A 20,921-nucleotide genomic window follows, 5' to 3' on the forward strand; every position below is an offset into this window, starting at 1 on the left:
TCCTAATTTTTGCCAAAAAAAAAAAGAAAAGAGAAATAAAGTAAATATTTTAAATTTTTAAATATTAATAAAAAAAGGAGTGAAAACTGAGCTCCAGGTAGGGGAGCGTTGGGAGATGGCTTATCCGGGTCCCAAGTCAGAAGATCTTTTCCCTTTCTTTTTTTTTTTCTTAACTTTTTTACTTTTTACATTTTTTATAGCGTTTAAAAATTTTTTATGACAGTGATGTGCCATTTGGACAGAAGGTTGTCGCGCCCGCCTCGCCAGCAAGGAAGACACGGCAACAGGAGTTCTTCTGACCGTGCTTTAATGGGGTTCCCTTTAAACTTGCATGATGCGGAAGACCCTGAGCACAAGCTCTCACACACTTATATACTCTAAGGAAGGGGGGAAGTGATGGGGATAGGTTAAAAGCGCTCGAGGGTTATTACTGATAGGCCAAGCTAAGATCCTTCATATGCATACTTATAGAACGGGCCAGGACTTACTCTGCGCATGCGCTGAACTTGTTTACTACAGGCGGGCCACCGGAAATCGGCGCCATCTTGTAATGGCGTTGTCACCGCGCCCCACATCTCCCCGTTTTATTAATTTAATGAGAGCTGAGCAACCGTTCAGCACCGTCCTTCAACCGTGCGATCAAGGTTGCAGAGCCTCACTTTCACCAGCAACCACCTTACCTCGTGCAATGAGCAAAACTCGGAGGTGTGCAAAGGCTGGCTGTGGGATAGGAGACATGCCTTATCTGGTGCAATGGGAGAAATCCCTCAGAGTGCAAAGGCCATGTCTGCCAAAATACCTGGGGGTAGGAGCGCGTGCAACCCAAAACGAGGCTAACCTTTTAGCATGGTCAACCACACCTGTGTAGGCTGTCCCAGTTCAAGCGCAGCAAATGCCTGTGCCAATACCACACAGAGTATGGCCCACAGCCCGCCGCCAGCCGCAGTAAGCAGCAAGACGGCCGTGGCTGCAAGACCGAAACAGAGTCATAGAGCTAGGAGCTTTAACAGAAACAGGAATGTATCTAGGCAAGCGGGTAACAATGGCAGAGGGGTGAGACGTGGCATTCTAACACAATGTATAATTGCACGTATTAGAGGAACAGTTCACATGTGTACCAGAGGGTTTTTCCGTGGATACCACCCAGATCTATTTCCCTCCAGATTACTACTCTGTGTGTCCAACGGCATGTACGCAGTGCCCAGGGAAACATTAGTAGAAGAGAGGCGAGGGAAAATTGGTGAGTTATGTGTCACAGGCATCGGCAGGGGAGGCACTGACAGGATCCTCCAGCGTGGCTCCGCTGCCATCCTCGCGATCATCCATGCTGTCGTCAGGAGGAGTAGCCACTGGGTCCCCATGCTGCTCTGGAGGCTGCTGCACCGTTCTAGTCAGCCGCGTGGGCACCCAGATGGGATTGTCCTGGTCCTGTGGAAAAATACAAATAGCTCCCCTGGATCTCATTAACACTGGATCCGGGCCTTTCCATAGATTAGACAACACATCTTTCCATTTCACTAATTCTTTCTGTGGCGGAGCAGGCGTGACATGCCTGTCTGCTGCCGAACGTCCCTTGACATCTAAATTTAAAAAATTTAAAGTAAAGAGAGCAAAGGAAAGGCGTCCTTTGGGTGATAGCCCTAGCTGTAGGGCATCTCCCCCTTTTTGTTTTTGTAAGTACATTTTGAGTGTGCCGTGAGCACGTTCCACGATGCCTTGTGCTTGAGGGTTGTAGGGAAGACCGGTACGGTGCTCCACACCCAAGCGAGTGCAAAACTGCTGAAAAGATTTTGAGGTATAAGCTGGGCCATTATCTGTCTTAATAACCCGGGGCTTGCCCCAGGCTGCCCAAGCTTCTAGGCAGTGAATGATAACGTAACTTGCCTTTTCTCCAGCCAGAGGCGTGGCATGAAGGATGCCTGAGCACGTGTCAACAGACACGTGAACATACTGAAGCTTCCCAAAGGATGGGACGTGAGTTACATCCATTTGCCACATATGTAGAGGACGCAAACCCCTAGGATTCACGCCCGTATGAACAACAGTGCGATAAGGAGCACAACTTGGACATTGCAGTACAATCTCACGAGCATCTGCACGCGTGATGCTGAACTTAAGTCGTAAGGTTTCAGCTGGCACATGATAAAGTTTATGAAAGTCTATGGTGGCGGCGTGGCCATCAGACACCCAGAGGGCGCGAGTGGCGCGATCTGCCATAGCATTTCCCGCAGCCATAGGTCCAGGTAACAAGGAATGAGCTCTGATATGCTGAATGGAAAATGGGTTTTTCCTATTTTGAATAGTATTCCTAATTTCTGTAAATACAGAAAAGACAGTACTCTTGGCAAGAATGTGAAAGGAGTTCTCTAACTGTTTAACTGCGTTGACCACATAAAAGGAGTCTGAGATGATGTTGATAGGTTCAGTGATGGTACTGAGAACCAGACCGACTACGGCACACTCTACTAGCTGAGGAGAAGAATAGTTAAACTGTTTTGTATACACCTTGTCCTGAATGACATAGCTCCCAATACCTGTCTTAGAGCCATCGGTATACACATTCAAGGCATCAACCAAAGGTAGCAGTGAAGTTACTCTTGGGAAAATAAGCTCGTTCCGCAATGCAAACTGCAACAAGGCATGTTTGGGATAATGGTTGTCAATGCTCCCTGGGAAGGTGCATCTCAATATGGCCCATGCATCAAGAGTGGCACATAGGGTGTTTACCTGATTGGCAGTATATGGACAAATCAGGCTATCAGGGTGACGTCCAAAATGGGACACAGCCAAACTAATACCCTTTAAAGCTATCTCGGCCACACAGGTAGGATAATGGCCAATCACCTTTCCTGGAGAGGCTTGAGGATGCACCCATAAAAGGGGACCATCCTGCCAAAGCACTGCCGTAGGGAGCGTGGGAGAAGGGAGTACACAGAGGGAGAAAGGATCATGGTGTTGAATGCGCACTAGTTGCGCCTTTTGAATGGCTTCTTCTACCTTATGAAGAGCCTTTAGGGCCTCAGGAGTCAAAGTTCTAGGAGACGTGATGTGTGAGTCTCCCTCTAGAATCTGAAATAATGGCTTCAGTTCTGCTGTGGTAAGACATAGGAAAGGTCGAAGCCAATTGATATCCCCTAGCAGTTTTTGAAAATCGTTTAATGTTTTTAAGGCATCTCTTCGGATGGACAGTCTTTGAGGCACAATTTTGTCAGGGAGAATGCTACTACCAAGAAACGCGCCTACTTCTCCCTCTTGCACCTTTTTTGGAGCGACCAGCAAGCCTTTTTCCTTTAAGTGAGCCTGAAGGGACGCATAAGCTTGGCGAAGTACGCCATTATCACAATGACACAAGAGAATATCATCCATATAATGTATAATTCTTACCTTTGAAAACTTCTGCCTAACTGGCTGGATAGCTGAGGCCACATAAAGTTGGCACATAGTGGGACTGTTAGCCATGCCCTGAGGCAAAACCTGCCATTGATATCTTGCATCAGGCTGCTCATGGTTTATGGAAGGAAGCGTGAATGCAAATCTGCTTTTATCTTGTGGATGCAAGGGAATAGAGAAAAAACAGTCTTTAATGTCCAAGATAATTAGACTCCAATGTTTAGGCAAAGCTGAGAGAAGGGGCAGTCCTCTTTGAACAGGCCCCATAAGCTGCATCTGGGCATTAATTGCTCTAAGGTCATGCAACAGTCTCCATTTACCAGACCTTTTCTTAATCACAAAAATAGGAGTATTCCAAGGAGAATGAGAGGGTTCAAGATGCCCAAGAGTAAGCTGCTCTTGCACTAGCTTATGGGCCGCGAGTAACTTTTCAGAGGGTAAGGGCCACTGAGGTACCCACACTGGCTCCTCTGTATTCCAGGGTATGGGCAGAGGATCCCCAGCGGCCCCTAAGAAAAACCCAGCCCTTGCTTAGAAGGTCGTGGCACAGGCTCTATAGGTTCAGTTCTTCCCTGCAAGTTCCTCCCAAGCCCTTTACCTAGGACACAGCCCATGCCCTTCATCAGCTTTTGACTTTGAACAGAATAGTCATTGGTCAATTTGAAGTCCAATTGCCGTAGCAAATCTCTACCCCAAAGATTCACAGGCAAAGGCAGAACATAAGGTTGAAAACTACCCTCTCTACCCTCATTATCCTTCCATTTCAGCGTCTGGGCGCTGATCACTGGAGAGGATGCATATCCCAATCCCTGCAGAGTCTGAGCTGAGGGGGCCAATGGCCACGTTTTTGGCCACCAGCGTTCAGAAATTATACTAGTGTCAGCTCCTGTATCTAGGAGGCCTGTAAATGTCTTTCCTTGTATGGTTAAGTCCATAGTAGGACGTTCATCTAAATTCAATGACAAATATGCACAGTTTCCTCCAGAGGAGCCAAAACCTTTTTCTCTTCTGATTTTTTGTTTACTAGGGAATAAAGAATGGAGGCTAGGTAAAATTAGCAACTGTGCTATCCGGTCTCCTGGATATATGGAAACTGCCTCTAGTGGAAGAGCAAAGAATTTTTACTTGCCCTTCAAAATCTGAATCAATAACTCCTGGGTGAATTATTAATCCCTGCAGAGTTGATGAAGACCTGCCGAGGATGAGTCCTACCATATTATTAGGTAACGGTCCCTTAAAATCAGATGGGACCGGTTGGCACCCCATGAGGGGGGTTAATACTGTTGTGGTGGTGGCACAGAGGTCCAATCCTGCAGAACCTTTAGTGGCTCTCCTTGGCTCCCTGGAGGCGCTAGGAGCGACCTCTCCTGGGTATTCCCCTGCATGGCCCCATATATTTGGGGGCCCTGGGGTCGGGGGCCCCACCATCCGTTTTTTCGCTTAGGTACAGGCTTTCCATTTTGATCCCGAACTATGGGATTTCCATCCTTATCCTTCATCGAGCGACATTCAGAAGCCCAATGTCGCCCCTTGCCACAGGTAGGGCAGATGCCTGGCTGTTTGTTAGAGGAGCTCCCTTGCTTAGGAGGTGCTCTACATTGCCTTTTAAGGTGCCCAGGTTTGCCACAATTGTAGCAATTGCGTTCCTGCTTTGCTTGAGCTGCTAAAACAGCGGCCGCCAGGCCACTATTGGTCAGGGGACCCCCTATCTCTCTGCATGCTTTTAGCCAGGCATTAAGGCCTTTATTCTTCCAAGGGGCAATTGCATTACGGCATTCCGTAGTGCACTGCTCAAAGGCAAGCTGCTCAATGAGCGGCATGGCTGTGTCTAGATCCCCAAATACCCTTCCTGCTGCCTCTACTAGCCTAGCTACAAAGTCTGAGATTGGTTCAGCAGGGGCCTGGATAATTTTTGTCAAGTTACCCCTGACCTCCCCACGATTGGGCAAGCTCTTCCACGCCTTAATGGCTATGGAGTTGATCTGGGCATATACCTCCTCTGGGTAGGCGACCTGATTGTTGACCCACTGCCCCTGCCCTGTGAGCATGTCAAAATTCCATGCTGGTTGCCCACGCTGGGCGTTTCTCCGGGATTGCTCCATGCACTCTTCCTGGTTAATGGACTTCCAATCTAAATACTGACCTGTAGTCAGTACTGCCTTGACGAGCTGACTCCAATCTCTGGGCGTCATTGCTGAATTGCCCAGTCTCTCTACCAAAGATAAGGTGTAGGAGGCCCCATGTCCCCAGTTTCGGACAGCCTCCGCCAGCTCTTTTAATTGCTTGGCGTTTACTGGCTCCCAGCCCCTTTGATTATCATTCTCAAAGACAGGAAAGGTAAGAAACAGCTCTTTTTGCTCTTCAGGGTGAATGAATGAAGCACCCTGCAGTGCGCCTCTCTGCCTGGGGCTAACGCTTATTTCCTCATAAGGCGGGGCAGACGGAGATGGGCGATACCGCTCATAACCTGCCACTTCCTGTTCCAAAGTAGCTTCCTCCTCTGAATCTAGCTCCTCCCCCGCCTCCTCCCCTGAACTTGAGGAAGTAAGAGAAGAGGAAGAAGAGGAATCATCCTCAGAAATATTTAATTTCTTAAATTCTGACAGAAAAAGGCTATCTCCTCTGTCTTCTGTCCTGTCCTTTCCTTTGTTATTTTTATTCCTGGTACTTTTACATTTCTTTCTCTCCCTTTTCTTCTTTCTCTCCCTTTGCAGGTCGGGCTGCGCTATCCCTCCCTGCATTTTCCTTTTTTGAGCTCTATATTCCTTTTTTCCACCTTTTACCGCGGTACCTCCCTTACTGCTTCTCTCTGAGCTTGCGTCTTGCAAGTCACTCAGTGCACTTTGGCTAGCTGCTACGCGCAGGCCTGAAGTCTCATCATACAGGCATTTCATGATAATAGGCCACAAAAAGTGCCGCAGCAGAATATTACCCATTTTTTGGAAGCAGGGGAGTTTTGGCCGTCCCACACGTCAGTTCTGAACTCACCTCTGTCGAGGTCGTCTCCGCTGGTGCCTCAAAGTTGTTTCAAGTCCCGGGTTTCGGCACCACTTGTCGCTCCCGCCTCGCCAGCAAGGAAGACACGGCAACAGGAGTTCTTCTGACCGTGCTTTAATGGGGTTCCCTTTAAACTTGCATGATGCGGAAGACCCTGAGCACAAGCTCTCACACACTTATATACTCTAAGGAAGGGGGGAAGTGATGGGGATAGGTTAAAAGCGCGCGAGGGTTATTACTGATAGGCCAAGCTAAGATCCTTCATATGCATACTTATAGAACGGGCCAGGACTTACTCTGCGCATGCGCTGAACTTGTTTACTACAGGCGGGCCACCGGAAATCGGCGCCATCTTGTAATGGCGTTGTCACCGCGCCCCACAGAAGGTCTTTTCCCTTTCTAAAATGAGTCGTAATCCCAGACGACATGTCTGAGGAGTGCTGTCTGCAACTGATAGCCCAAGTACACGTATCATTCATTCCATAAAGCCATTCACACACAAAATGTATCTGCTCGTAGGGAAGCCAATAAACACTCTCATTGCAGTTTAAATGCAAGCATTCTGAAGCATAGAAGTCAGTTTGTCAGTCTGTGTATTTTTTGTCAGGGACCAGAGAAAAAATATTTCAGATAGTGACATGGTAGTGCCTCTGGAAGATAGGGTGGAAATGTTGGGCTTCTCTAAAGCAGTAGTAGTGCAAAGGTGAAATTCTTTCTATGGTTCCCACAGAAAACATCTCTCATGGTCAATTATTGTGTCCAATTCATTGAACAACACTTTTATCCATTTAATAACTTTTACTTGATATCTGAGGTATATTCAATTACTTTTAGGAGTCTAAAATCAAGCTCATAAAACGAACAATGTAAGAAATGCTATTAATATTTTAGTAGGGTAAAAAGCAGGTAAATGGGGCTTTTTTTTTTTTAAGACAGAGTCTCACCTTGTTGCCCAGGCTACAGTGCCGTGGCATCAGCCTAGCTCACAGCAACCTCAACCTCCTGGGCTCAAGCAATCCTTCTGCCTGAGCCTCCCGAGTAGCTGGGACTACAGGCATGTGCCACCATGCCCGGCTATTATATAACATATATATAATTATATATATAAAAATATAAATAATTATATAAAAATATAATTATATATTATATGTATATATTAGTTGGCTAATTAATTTCTTTTTATTTATAGTAGAGATAGGGTCTCGCTGTTGCTCAGGCTGGTCTCAAACTCCTAACCTCAAGCAATCTGCCCTCCTCGGCCTCCCAGAGTGCTAGGATTACAGGCATGAGCCACCACGCCCAGCCAATGGGGCTTCTTAATAAGAAAAATGGGGAATATACACTTGAAGGAGGTGAGAGATGAGCCATGTGGGTATTTGTGGAATAAGTTCCAGGCAGAAAAAACAGGTGACTAGGTGACCTGGGTGGTTGGAGACTTCACAGAGCTCCTCAGCAGTGGAGAGCCTGAGACTCCAGCCCAGAGGGTCTTTGCTCACTGCATAGACACTAGGCATGTCGAGGAGAAACCTCGGCTTTGCCCCTTGGAATCTGCAAATCTCCACCATGTTAGGCTGGGGCCTGGAAACAGGCACCCTCATCTTTTCTACAACCCTGGTTCTTTTAGTTTGATACTGGAAGGCTGGTGGCAGGGGCCCCCTCCCCTCCCTAGATGAAAAAAGAAAACGCTTAGTGACCTGACCTGCCAAGGACAAACTGCCAGGCCCCACTGAGAGGAACCACACCCAGATCTCCACCTGGATTCGCTCCTGGATTCCACAATACCTCCAGCCCCTCCTATTTCTCAATGACCTTCCAAGGTCACAATAGAGAATCCCAGCTCTTCTCGCCACAAGTCCCTAGCCCCGCCCAAAGGGTATAAAAGGCCTCAGCCCCTTCAAACTGCGGCGACTTCTGGGGCCCCCGCTCTTGGGGCCCCAGAACCTCGTCCACGAGTGTATAATAAAGCCACGTGGTTTGGCCCCCCTACTCTTTCTCTTTCTGTGTCTCTTCTTTTCGCCACCTGTTTAAAAAGCTTGAGGACTATAAAAACCAATGCTTGTGTTACCTGGGAACTCATGGGAAATGCATATTCTTAGTCCTGAACCCAAGCCTACTGAACCAGACACTCTGGATCAAGCCCAAGAATCGATGTTGTAACAAGTTTCCAGATGATTTTTGATAAACATTCAAGAAATTTCCATCCTTCTGATGTGATACCTGTGGAACTAGGTGACTGCATTTCTTGAGATTAACAGGAATTTTGTATAAATCTGCATTTAAAGTGGATTAGTACATATTTGTTTTCCTAATACAAAAAAAAATTATATGGAAGATGGAGGGGAGAAAAAATAAAAAGAAAAACATTATAAGGCCGGGTGCGGTGGCTCACGCCTGAGCAAGAGTGAGACCCCGTCTCTACTAAAAATAGAAAAAATTGATTGGCCAACTAAATCCCTGCTTCTTTACTTCAGGAAGAAAATAAAAATTGGCCAACTAAAAATATATAGAAAAAATTAGCCGGGCACGGTGGCGCACGCCTGTAGTCCCAGCTACTCGGGAGGCTGAGGCAGAAGGATCGCTTGAGCCAAGGAGTTTGAGGTTGCTGTGAACTAGGCTGACGCCACTGCACTCACCTTAGCCTGGGCAACAAAGTGAGATTCTGTCTCAAAAAAAAAAAAAGAAAAGAAAAGAAAAGAAAGAGGATGGAGAACAAAGAGGAATGCCTAATTCAACATGACCTTCATAAACCTAGATACATGAGGTGGACCAGCTGGCAGGGCAGGACATAGCTGGGATGATGAGGTATGTCCTCGACCTCATGGCAGGCACTGTAGCTGACTCCCAACCCTTGGCACAGATTCCCCAGCCTCCAGGCCCACATACTGGCACTATCTGGTCCTGGTTCTTGGTCCAACAGACCCCTGAGAGTGGCAGGATAGGTACAAGATGCCCCCAGGTACTGCCATGGAGTTTTCAGTGACCTTGGAAATGGGATCTTTGGGGATCTGGGAAAATCATTATTTTAGGCCTGGCTCCTCCCCTACAGTTTGTCTGCATGAAACATGCAGACAATGAAATACAAAGCAGTTGTTTAAAAAGAGCCAGCTTTATGTCTAAGTGTGGAAATAGAGAGATATCAGGTGTAAAATGAGAAAACAGTGTTACCTTGTCAGATATATATTAGCAAGTGAGAAAAGTAAAGTGAAAATCTGTATACAACATATCACTTTATTTTTACTAAGAATATCGATTTGTACAGGAACATATTTGGGCATATTATTAAAAAGAAAAGCTTTAAAATAATTAAATTTAGCAGTTTCATTGAGCAAAGAATGATTCATGAATTGGGCATTACTCTGAGCCAATGCAGGTTGAGAGAGCTCCTCCAGAAGTGTGAACAGCAAGTTTTTATAGATGGACATAGAGGCAAAGTAAACAAATTGGTTGGCTACAGCTAGGTATCTGTCTTACTTGGACTTGGTATGATGAATTGGTTGCCTGTGATTGAATGAAACCTGGGGGTTTGTGATTTGCTGAAACTTGGCTGCTTGTTTTACCCCTATGTTATGGTTCAGTCTTTTTTTTTTCCCTTTGGTTTTTTTTTTCTTTTTTCTTGTTGTTGTTTTTGTTTGTAGAGATGGGGTCTCACTATATTGCTCAGGCTGGTCTCCAAATCCTGGCCTCCAGCAATCCTCCTGCCCTGGCCTCCCAAAGTACAGGGATTGCAGGTGTGAGCCACCACATCCAGCCAACCTCCTGTTTATTAAATTTAACAATATAAACATACATACACAGAGGAATGCATCCTTGTGGGCACTGAATTCTAAAAGTATACTATATTGCAAACATTTTGTTTCTCCAGGTTGAATTATCTGAGACTTCTTGGCATTTTATTTTATAAATGCATATAGTACTCTTTTAATAAACAATAAAAAACATTTTATAATTTTTTTTTTTTTTGAGACAGAGTCTTGCTTTGTTGCCCAGGCTAGAGTCAGTGCCGTGGCATCAGCCTAGCTCACAGCAACCTCAAACTCCTGGGCTCAAGCAATCCTCCTGCCTCAGCCTCCCAAGTAGCTGGGACTACAGGCATGTGCCACCATGCCTGGCTACTTTTTTCTATATATATTTTTAGTTGGCCAATTAATTTCTTTCTGTTTATAGTAGAGACAGGGTCTCGCTCTTGCTCAGGCTGGTCTCGAACTCCTGACCTCGAGCAATCCACCCGCCTCGGCCTCCCAGAGTGCTAGGACTATGGGGTGAGCCACTGTGCCTGGCCTTAAACTGTTCTTAATTTAAAAGTTTTCTTCTTAAGATTAAGGCGTGGGTTTCAACTATCACCTGTATTCATTTTTTTTTTTTTTAAACCCCCAACCCTACTGTATCACCTGTATTCATTGTTGAATGACTGGTTTCTAAACAGTGAAATAATAGAATATATAAAATGTCATTTATGGTTGTGTTTGCAGGGAAAATAAAAACCAAATGTTCTGTAAATATTAGACTAGGTGAATTTAATAAGCCCCAGTATACAAAAATCAACTGAATTCTACAAAATCTATCAAAAGCAGGTAAATATTGAACTAAAAAAATTGTTACCACTTGTAGTAGCATTATACACCAAATAGCTAAGAACAAATCTAATGAAAGATGTATGTGCAAGGACTCTAACTACAAAACGTTAAAGAAAAATAAAGACATATGGCTAGGCCATATTCTTGGTTTGAAAGACTATATTATATAAATGTCAATTCTCCCCAAGTGGCTTTATAAATTCAATGCAATCCCATGGAAAATCCAGCACATTGTGTGTGTGTGTGTGTGTGTGTGTGTGTGTGTGTGTGTGTGTGTGTGTGTGTGTTAGAGGAGAGAAAGAGAGGTAATTGACAAACTGATTCTAAAATAAGGGCATCAAATGGCTAAAAATATTAAAGACAATTCTCAAGAAAAAATTAGGAGGCTTGACGCAATCCAATCCAATCAATTCATAAGACTGCAGAAATTAAGACATTGTGATATTGGCACAAAGATGGACAAATGTAGCAAAATAACAGTATAGTGTCCCTGTACAGATTAACACCTAAACAAGCATTTGATTTGTGAAAAAGATGACACTGAAATTCAAGAGTAAAAAAAAGTTTTACAGCAATTGGTGCTGGGATAACTGAATATCCACTTGGCAAAATGACTGCTGCTACCTTCCTTTACCTGGTATTGTAAAACAGAAAGCATGTATGTTTGCCCTTCAGCCAATATTAATTAGAAATGCAAAATAAGAACCGATAAGATGGCATGAGCCTACACATCTTGTTAATATAAAACCGTGTCGACAGCTCGTGTAGAAAATGAGGTTGCCACTCTAATCAATGGTGCGTCAGAGGCTGGAGCGCTAGTGCATTCTCTGTGCAACAGCCCACTGGGAAGCCCAGACGGGGGTTATGGCAAAAACATGCAAACGCCATCCAGAAATTTTCCATTTGAGATACTCAGTGGCTACTGTGATTTAATTGAGAATGTCCCTGTCACTGAAAGACATAAAATTATCCTGAAACCCAGAATGTCTTGGGTGATGTTAGAGAAACACACTACTAAGTAAGGCAGTGCCCAGAAGTGTTCTCTAATAGAATGGAAAAGAACTGTGTAGGAATGTCATAACAGGGGAGGTACTCATTCTATTCCCAAGCACCGCATGGATGATTTTGGAACCATGTGTTGAGCTACTGGACCCAATAACCAATCACGTGGATGGTGTCTTTGGCCACAGATATCAGCTATACCTCTAGAATGGCTGGATACTAAGGTCAACTACATAGGTGATCAGACATGTCTACATGACTATTCTTAATAAAAACTCTGGACAGCAGGGCTCACGTCAGCTTCCCTCTCTGGCAACACTCCACGTGGATTGTCACAGTTGCTGGGGCAAATAAGTGCTGTCTGCATGACTCCATTGAAGAGGAAAACTGGCTCTGTGCCTGGTCACCTCTGGACCGTGCCCTAGGGGCCTTTTCTCATTGCTGATTTGAAACTGCATCTTTTGGTGTAATAACTGTAATTGTGAGTATAAGAGCTTGGCTGAGCTCTTTATGTCCTTCTAATGAAGCGCTGAACCCGAGGGTGGTCTTGGGGACTTACTGAACTGTGTTATATATTATTATTTTACTTGATTTTCTAGTTCTGGCATGAAAAAATATCTGGACATTCTATTATTATATCATTTCCAGAGAAAGAAATTAGGCTATTTCATTTTTAATCTATTAACTGGGTTATAATCAATGATTATCAACATTTATTTTGGTGTTCAAATTCTCCCAGATTTGGACAGTGGGGATTCCTTAAAGCTGTAGCCTATTTTCTTTGGTGTCAATATTGTTGACAATTTTCTTTCTTTTTTCTTTCTTTCTTTCTTTCTTTCTTTCTTTCTTTCTTTCTTTCTTTCTCTCTCTCTCTCTCTCTCTCTCTCTCTCTCTCTCTCTCTCTCTCTCTCTCTCTCTCTCTTTCTTTCTTTCTTTCTTTCATTTTTTTGAGACAGAGTCTCACTTTGTTGCCCAGGCTAGAGTGAGTGCCGTGGCGTCAGCCTAGCTCACAGCAACCTCAAACTCCTGGGCTCAAGCAATCCTCCTGCCTCAGCCTCCCAAGTAGCTGGACTACAGGCATGCGCCACCATGCCCGGCTAATTTTTTCTACATATATTAGTTGACCAATTAATTTCTTTCTATTTATAGTAGAGACGGGGTCTCGCTCTTGCTCAGGCTGGTTTCGAACTCCTGACCTCGAGCAATCCGCCTGCCTCGGCCTCCCAAGGTGCTAGGATTACAGGCGTGAGCCACCGCGCCTGGCCAATTTACTTACTTTCTAATGCAAAAATATGTTTAGGCTCACGTTGTGCCTTTCCTACCCCAGCCCTGGAACCAGCCTCGTTTCCAGGAGGCTCTGCAAAGATCTCACACATTCAGATCCACGAAACGTCTCAGGAGACCCCAAGAGCACTCTCCCATGAGGCTATTATTTAAAATATAAAACATACAGTACAGACAGAAAAAGAGAGGGCAGGCCAGCATGAGGGCTCAGAGAGACATCTAGGTACAAGACGCTTAGGATCTTTATTCACAGATGACAAGCTCCATCTGTGGATTGAACCCATAAGATATGTGTGATGGAGCTGACTTCAAGATGGAAGTTTCAAGCAGGGACTTTTACACCCCTCTGGCTGCATGACCAAAGCCAGCCCATCTAACCATTTATGCTAGGTGAAAACCATCAGCAAAGACACCAACCATGGGAGGATTTCTGACTTTAAATAGCACATTGTAACTCCCATTGTCTGTATCTTTGCCAAGAGTAAAACTAGAGATCCAGATGTTCTGAAATAAGTATTAAATTGCCCTATTCTAGCTATAAAATAGCTTCTGTCCTTCATAGTGCTTCCTCTGTTGGTCAAGTGCTTTTAATTATAAATCACTCCTTCTCAATCTCCTCCTACACAATTTGCACTATTTATAGAACAAGCAAAAGAACAGCTGCCAAAATATCAAGTATGTATGCATTATAACAACTGTGGATACTGCTTTAAAGAATTTCAGATAACACAATAGTCCAGCACAAAGGTATTTGTAATCATACACACGACTGGCAACATTTTACCTCCTTCCATTACCAAGATTTAAACTTTAAAAAAGGTATCAATAGATTCATTCAATTCAAAATTACAGGCTGGGCATGGTGGCTCACACCTGTAATCCTAGCAGTCTGGGAGTCCAAGGCCACTCTGGAATCGCTCAAGGTCAGGAGTTTGAAAACAGCCTTAGCAAGAACAAGACCACATCTCTACTAAAAAATAGAAAGAAATTAATTGGCCAACTAAAAGTATATAGAAAAAATTAGCTGGGCATGGTGGCGCATGCCTGTAGTCCCAGCTACTCGGGAGGCTGAGGCAGGAGGATTGCTTGAGCCCAGGAGTTTGAGGTTGCTGTGAGTGAGGCTGATGCCACAGCACTCTAGCCCAGGCAAGAGAGTGAGACTGTGTCTCAAAAAAAAAAAAAAAATTACTTCTTGTTCCTCTTCTTGCCAAATATCTTCCATGGGCAGAATATCTTGTGAAGGTTTTAATTCAATTTGTCAATATATTTTATAATCTATAGCAATATTTCCATAGGTTTTGTTGGAATCTACCAAATTAATCTTACGAAATATACCAGTATTACACTAAATAGCAATTTTGAGTCTGTGATCATTACAAAATAAGTCAAAATTATAATAGTTATTTTCTCCACTTTCCCCTCCAAATGTGGCCCTTACCCATATACCCAAGTGTTGTCACAGAAAGAGCTTTAAATCCAGGGTCAAGTGTCAGCCAGAAAATTTAAATGTTCTTGTGAAGGCACAGTATATGCATCTTGGGGCCTCTCTCTAACAAATGCAATTGGCTTTGGCTTCCTAATGGGAAAGAAAGTATGAGCTACATCTAGCAAAGCATACTGATCTCTCTGAGCTCGTAGAGCAGTTTTAATTGTTGATACCATATCAGGAACAACTGATAATATGGGGGGCACCAATTTATTGAGTCATCCATAATCTATAGTTAACCTCGCAGATCAGATCCATCAGCTTTTCTTTCAGACCATCCTGAACTATTAAATAGGGAATTTTCAGTAATAATACATTTGCATCTAAAAAATCCTCATTTCAAAGCCAACATTTATTTACTCCTCTCAGGTATCCTGTGTTGTTATAAATTAACCACTTGAGTGAGCTTAGTTAATTCTGAAGGTTCTCATCTAGCATGCTAAATTAAAAACAGGACTAATATATTTACACATCATATTCATTCCAATAATGGATTATGGTAAGGATGAGACAATAACTGTACATAATTTCTGTCCTTAAATTCCTCTGTAGATCATGTTTTTTCACCTGCAAGCTTTCTTTATTTGTATCACCATACTTGTGAAATTATATTGCACTTTAAGTTTATATTAGCTATGTAAATTATATATATATATATATATATATATTTTTTTTTTTTGAGACAGAGTCTCGCTTTGTTGCCCAGGCTAGAGTGAGTGCCGTGGCGTCAGCCTAGCTCACAGCAACCTCAAACTCCTGGCTCAAGCAATCCTCCTGCCTCAGCCTCCCAAGTAGCTGGGACTACAGGCATGCGCCACCATGCCCGGTTAATTTTTTGTATATATATTAGTTGGCCAATTAATTTCTTTCTATTTATAGTAGAGACGGGGTCTCGCTCTTGCTCAGGCTGGTTTCGAACTCCTGACCTCGAGCAATCCGCCCGCCTCGGCCTCCCAGAGAGCTAGGATTACAGGCGTGAGCCACCGCGCCCGGCCGTAAATTATATTAATAATAGCATTGATCCTCAGGGCCTATGAATTATACTGATGTTTTCTCACTGCTTCCAGGCAATTTTATTCTTACTATTAAAAATGAACTTGGGGTCCCAGCCGGAGGTCATGAGATCCTGACCTGCCCCATCACTCAATCATAATACTCTCCATTTCCCTGCCTTGTTATCCTAACAACAGCCTCTGAAGAGATTATAGGTGTCTTTTCTAAATATAATTTCCACATTTTTAAAAATTATCAAGACTAGAATGAATTGAGAGAATTAGTCTCAGTTCTTTGAATATACCACCTATTTCTTACAGTAATCCATCAAAATTTTAGTAGTCTTTCCATCTCCCTCTACTTTATAATATCTTTTTCTTTTTTAGACAGAATCTCAGTCTGTTGCCCCCGTTAGAGTGCAGTGACATCATCATAGCTCACAGAAATCTCAAACTTCTAGGCTCAAGTGATCCTCCTGCCTCAGCCTCAAGAGTGGCTGGGACTACAGGCATGTGCCATCACACCTGACTAATTTTTCTATTTTTTGTAGAGACATGATCTCACTCTTGCTCAGGCTGATCTTGAATGCCTAGATTCCAGCAATTCTCCTGCTTCAGCCTCCCAAAGTGCTAGGATTACAGGCATGAGGCACCTAGCCTGGTGCCATGGCCCATTTACAGGACGGAGGATGAACACAGAACATGAGAAAGATGCGGACACACATAAAGACCATCATGACTCGAGTGTTAATACACCAGGTCAGTTTTATTTTTATGCTCTAAAAAATTAAAGTTAGTTCCTTATATGTAACCACCCAGGCATTGCAGCAATGGCCATAAATTCTGGAACACTTAGCCTTAAGGACACAGATGTCCCCTGACTCAAGGTTTCCAGGTGGTTGCTCTAGGCACCAGGCATAGATCACAGACCGAGATTAGCAAGGATGGGCAAGGCAGCTACAGGGGGCATTTTCATCCCCAGTTCTCTTAGACTGATCCCCTGCAGCTGTGCATGGCTTAGGTTGCCCCTCCATGGAGGGGTCTTACCCGTCATTGACTAACCAGCCATCTTATGGGGCTAAGCAGTAATCACAGGAACAATGTGTTTATCGTGTGGCCTCCAGACCCGCCACTGCCGTGGGGCTGGGCAGTTCTTGCCTTAGTGCAGAAACTCAGATCCTTTATTATCCCTCTAGGCAGCAACCTCATTTGTCACAGGGACCCTGTCCAGAACACATTACTCTCAAATGCTCTGGCCAGAGCACGTACATTACTCACTACTAAATTTAATTCTTGTTTTTTTTTTTTGAGACAGAGTCTCGCTTTCTTGCCCAGGCTAGAGTGAGTGCCGTGGCGTCATCCTAGCTCACAGCAACCTCAAACTCCTGGGCTCAAGCGATCCTCCTGCCTCAGCCTCCCGAGTAGCTGGGACTACAGGCACGAGCCACCATGCCCGGCTGATTTTTATATTATATATATTAGTTGGCCAATTAATTTCTTTCTATTTTTTTATGGTAGAGACGGGTTCTCGCTCAGGCTGGTTTTGAACTCCTGACCTTGAGCAATCCGCCCGCCTCGGCCTCCCAGAATGCTAGGATTACAGGCGTGAGCCACCGCGCCCGGCCTAAATTTAATTCTTAAGCCAGGAAAGTATAATGTCAGTCCCCAACACCTGGCCTACAATGTCATTTTTAGTCAACCACTTGAGACAGTTTTATCCAATTCAGTTGTTCTGAGGATTCTTCCATCTCTTCTTTTTTTTTTTTTTTTTTTGAGACAGAGTCTCACTTTGTTGCCCAGGCTAGAGTGAGTGCCATGGCGTCAGCCTAGCTCACAGCAACCTCAAACTCCTGGGCTCAGCGATCCTACTGCCTCAGCCTCCCCAGTAGCTGGGACTACAGGCATGCGCCACCATGCCCGGCTAATTTTTTTTGTATATATATTTTTAGTTAGCCAATTAATTTCTTTCTATATTTTGGTAGAGACGGGGTCTTGCTCAGGCTGGTTTTGAACTCCTGACCTCGAGCAATCCGCCTGCCTCGGCCTCCCAGAGTGCTAGGATTACAGGCGTGAGCCACCGCGCCCGGCCCCATCTCTTTTTTATATTAATAGTTACCTTTCTTCAGAATAATCCTTACCGTTCTCCCCAGCATTAACTCCCACTCAGAACAGCTCAACAAAGAATCCAGAACATCATGCCTCATATCATGTTGTTTTCCTTTTTTATTATGACATCAATCAGGTGGGTTGGAGGGATGAAGTTAGGTAAAGACACAGTAGTACAGTCAATCACAAGCTAATCTGCAGCTCTGGGAGCCTCTAGCTGCTTCTCTGATGCCTTACTTTTACTAGAATGGGGGTGGAGGAAACAGCCAAGTTACCATATTCTTGACTGACTTCTCCTCAGTTTGAATTTCTTCTGCAATCCATTTATCTATTCCCCCACCACCCACCCGATCTACAGACTCCAGGTCCCACTTACATTCCTCCTCCTGTTTGTGAGGGCATCATATCACTTTGTGCAGTCTCAACCCAAACATATAGCCCAGAAGCCAACCTGTTAACAAAAATTATTCTTTGCCACCTTCTGCCATCTTTCTGCCTAATAACTCCTTAGCCATTATTATTTAAATTAGGTTCAGTGGTCTTATCAAATATCCCATCTTCATCACCAACTGAAAAAAATGTCACAAATGCAATTGAAAATACTCATAAGACTCCACAGAGTATATGCATGTGAGGTTTTCTTAAAGACAAAGGATATGGTGCAGCAAGAGAAAGAGAACGCAGGTTCATATTGGTCAGACATCCAGGCACAGGTTCCCAGACTGTTATTCACACAATGACAAGAATCACTTCCAGGCTGGGTGCGGTGGCTCACACCTGTAATCCTAGCACTCTGGGAGGCCGAGTTGGGCAGATTGCTCAAGGTCAGGAGTTGGAAACCAGCCTGAGCAAGAGCGAGACCCGTCTCTACTAAAAATAGAAAGAAATTAATTGGCCAACTAAAAAATATATATATACATATATATAAATTAGCCAGGCATGGCGGTGCATGCCTGTAGTCCCAGCTACTCGGGAAGCTGAGGCAGAAGGATTGCTTGAGCACAGGAGTTTGAGGTTGCTGTGAGCTAGCCATGGCACCCTAGCCCGGGCAACAGAGTGAGACTCTTTCTCAACAACAACAAAAAAAAAAAAAAAAAAAAAAAAAAAGAAAGAAAGAAAGAAAGAAAGAAAGAAAGAAAGAAAGAAAGAAAGAAAAAGATTCACTTCCAGATGCAGCCACCAATATCTGAGTGATGAATCCCAGCTTCAGAAGACCTCAAGTCAGAGGATCCCACTAGGGATTTTATGCCCTTGTGATAACATAGTCAAGCCAGAGTTCTTACCTAACCACTTATGCCAATTAGAAACCATCAGCAACCAAGCTGGCCCTCTGTGTTGTCATGGGAATTGTTGGATGTGATACAGCACACAATAAATCCCCACTTCACTTAAATTGGTGAAGTGTCAACATGAGATATCTAAAAATCGCTAGAAAGAAAGCTAAAGATTTTCCAGTCCAATCTTAAACTAATTTTATCTTGCCCGAAATAAATGCACACTGTATAGAAATGTGGGGGATCCTGCTACGGTAGTGCTTACAGGGACATTTATGGACTAAATGACTATATTAGAAGAGAGTTCTCAAATAAATGACAGTCCACCTTAAGAAATTAGGAAAAGACAGACAAATTAAATCCTATAGGCAACCCTATATTCACTCTATTATCTTTTCCCTCAAATTTTGGGAGTTGCAGCCTGGCATCAGTGGCAGCACAAAGTGGCAACCAATGAAAGCCATTTCCACATGATTCACCAGGAACACTGGGTAAGTTGCAAAGCCACATCCCTGTAATACTAGATATCTCCTTTCTCTCACTCTTTCCTTGCCTGTGCAGTAACAATATTGAGTGTTTAGATTTTTCCTGTGAGTGATGCTGATCACAGGAGGGACATAGCTCTGTAGTGCTCAGACTTTCTGTAGACTCTCATTCTGTACTGCCACAGTACAGGAACAACTGAGCATGTACCTTTAGAAATGGCATACCCTGGCCGGGCGTGGTGGCTCACACCTGTAATCCTAGCACTCAGGGAGGCCAAGGCAGGTGGATCGCTCAAGGTCAGGAGTTCAAAACCAGCCTGAGCAAGAGCAAGACTCAGACTCTACTAAAATTAGAAAGAAATTAATTGGCCAACTAAAAAATATATATAGAGAAAAAATTAGCCGGGCATGGTGGCGCATGTCTGCAGTCCCAGCTACTCGGGAGGCTGAAACAGAAGGACTGCTTGAGCCCAGGAGTTTGAGGTTGCTGTGAGCTAGGCTGACGCCCCGACACACTCTAGCCTGAGCAACATAGTAAGACACTGTCTCAAAAAAGAAAGAAAGAAAGAAAGAAAGAAAGAAAGAAAGAAAGAAAGAAAGAAAGAAAGAAAGAAAGAAAGAAAGAAAGAAAGAAAGAAAGAAATGGCATACCCCTTCTAGGATGCTACAGTCTCCCCAGCTTCATGTAAGTAACAACCAGTGTTTCTGTACCACTTATAGTTCCCACCTGGCTCCTGGAGGTCTTCCAGACAATGACATCTGCCTACTGGATTCTTGAACTCAGGCTGCTTGGCAGTTACCAGGAGCCAACTTCCCCTTAAGTGCTTGGGAATATGCATCATTGGATGGGAATTAGGGACCAATCTGATGCTGCTCCCAGATGCTCTAGAGCTGCGGTCCTCAATCACCAGGCCACAGCCTGGTATTGGTTCATGGCCCGGTATTGAAATGGATCATACATCATTGCCTGAGCTCCACACCCCAACCCCCACCCCATGGCACTCTAGTCCCACTTCCCCAATCTGTGGAAAAGTTGTCTTTCATGAAACCTGTCCCTGGTGCCAAAGAGTTTGGAGATCACTGCTCTAGAGGTTGTCACAACTGCCCTCTCCTCATGGTTACCTCCAAACCAACAATTACAAACGGCATCCAGGCCACAGGATTTGTCTCAGAAAGCCCTGCAGTCTTCCTTAGAAGGTCTTGGGCAGCAATGCAAATTACATCAAAACTGGAGTCAGAGCTATTTTCTGCCATCATATTGTCTTCTCTGAAGCACAGAAAAGTGGGGACTCCCACAATATCTGTTGGCCCTTTCATGCTGGCAGAACACA

Source organism: Microcebus murinus, chromosome 16, assembly GCF_040939455.1.
Source record: "Microcebus murinus isolate Inina chromosome 16, M.murinus_Inina_mat1.0, whole genome shotgun sequence".
Lineage (NCBI taxonomy): Eukaryota > Metazoa > Chordata > Mammalia > Primates > Cheirogaleidae > Microcebus > Microcebus murinus.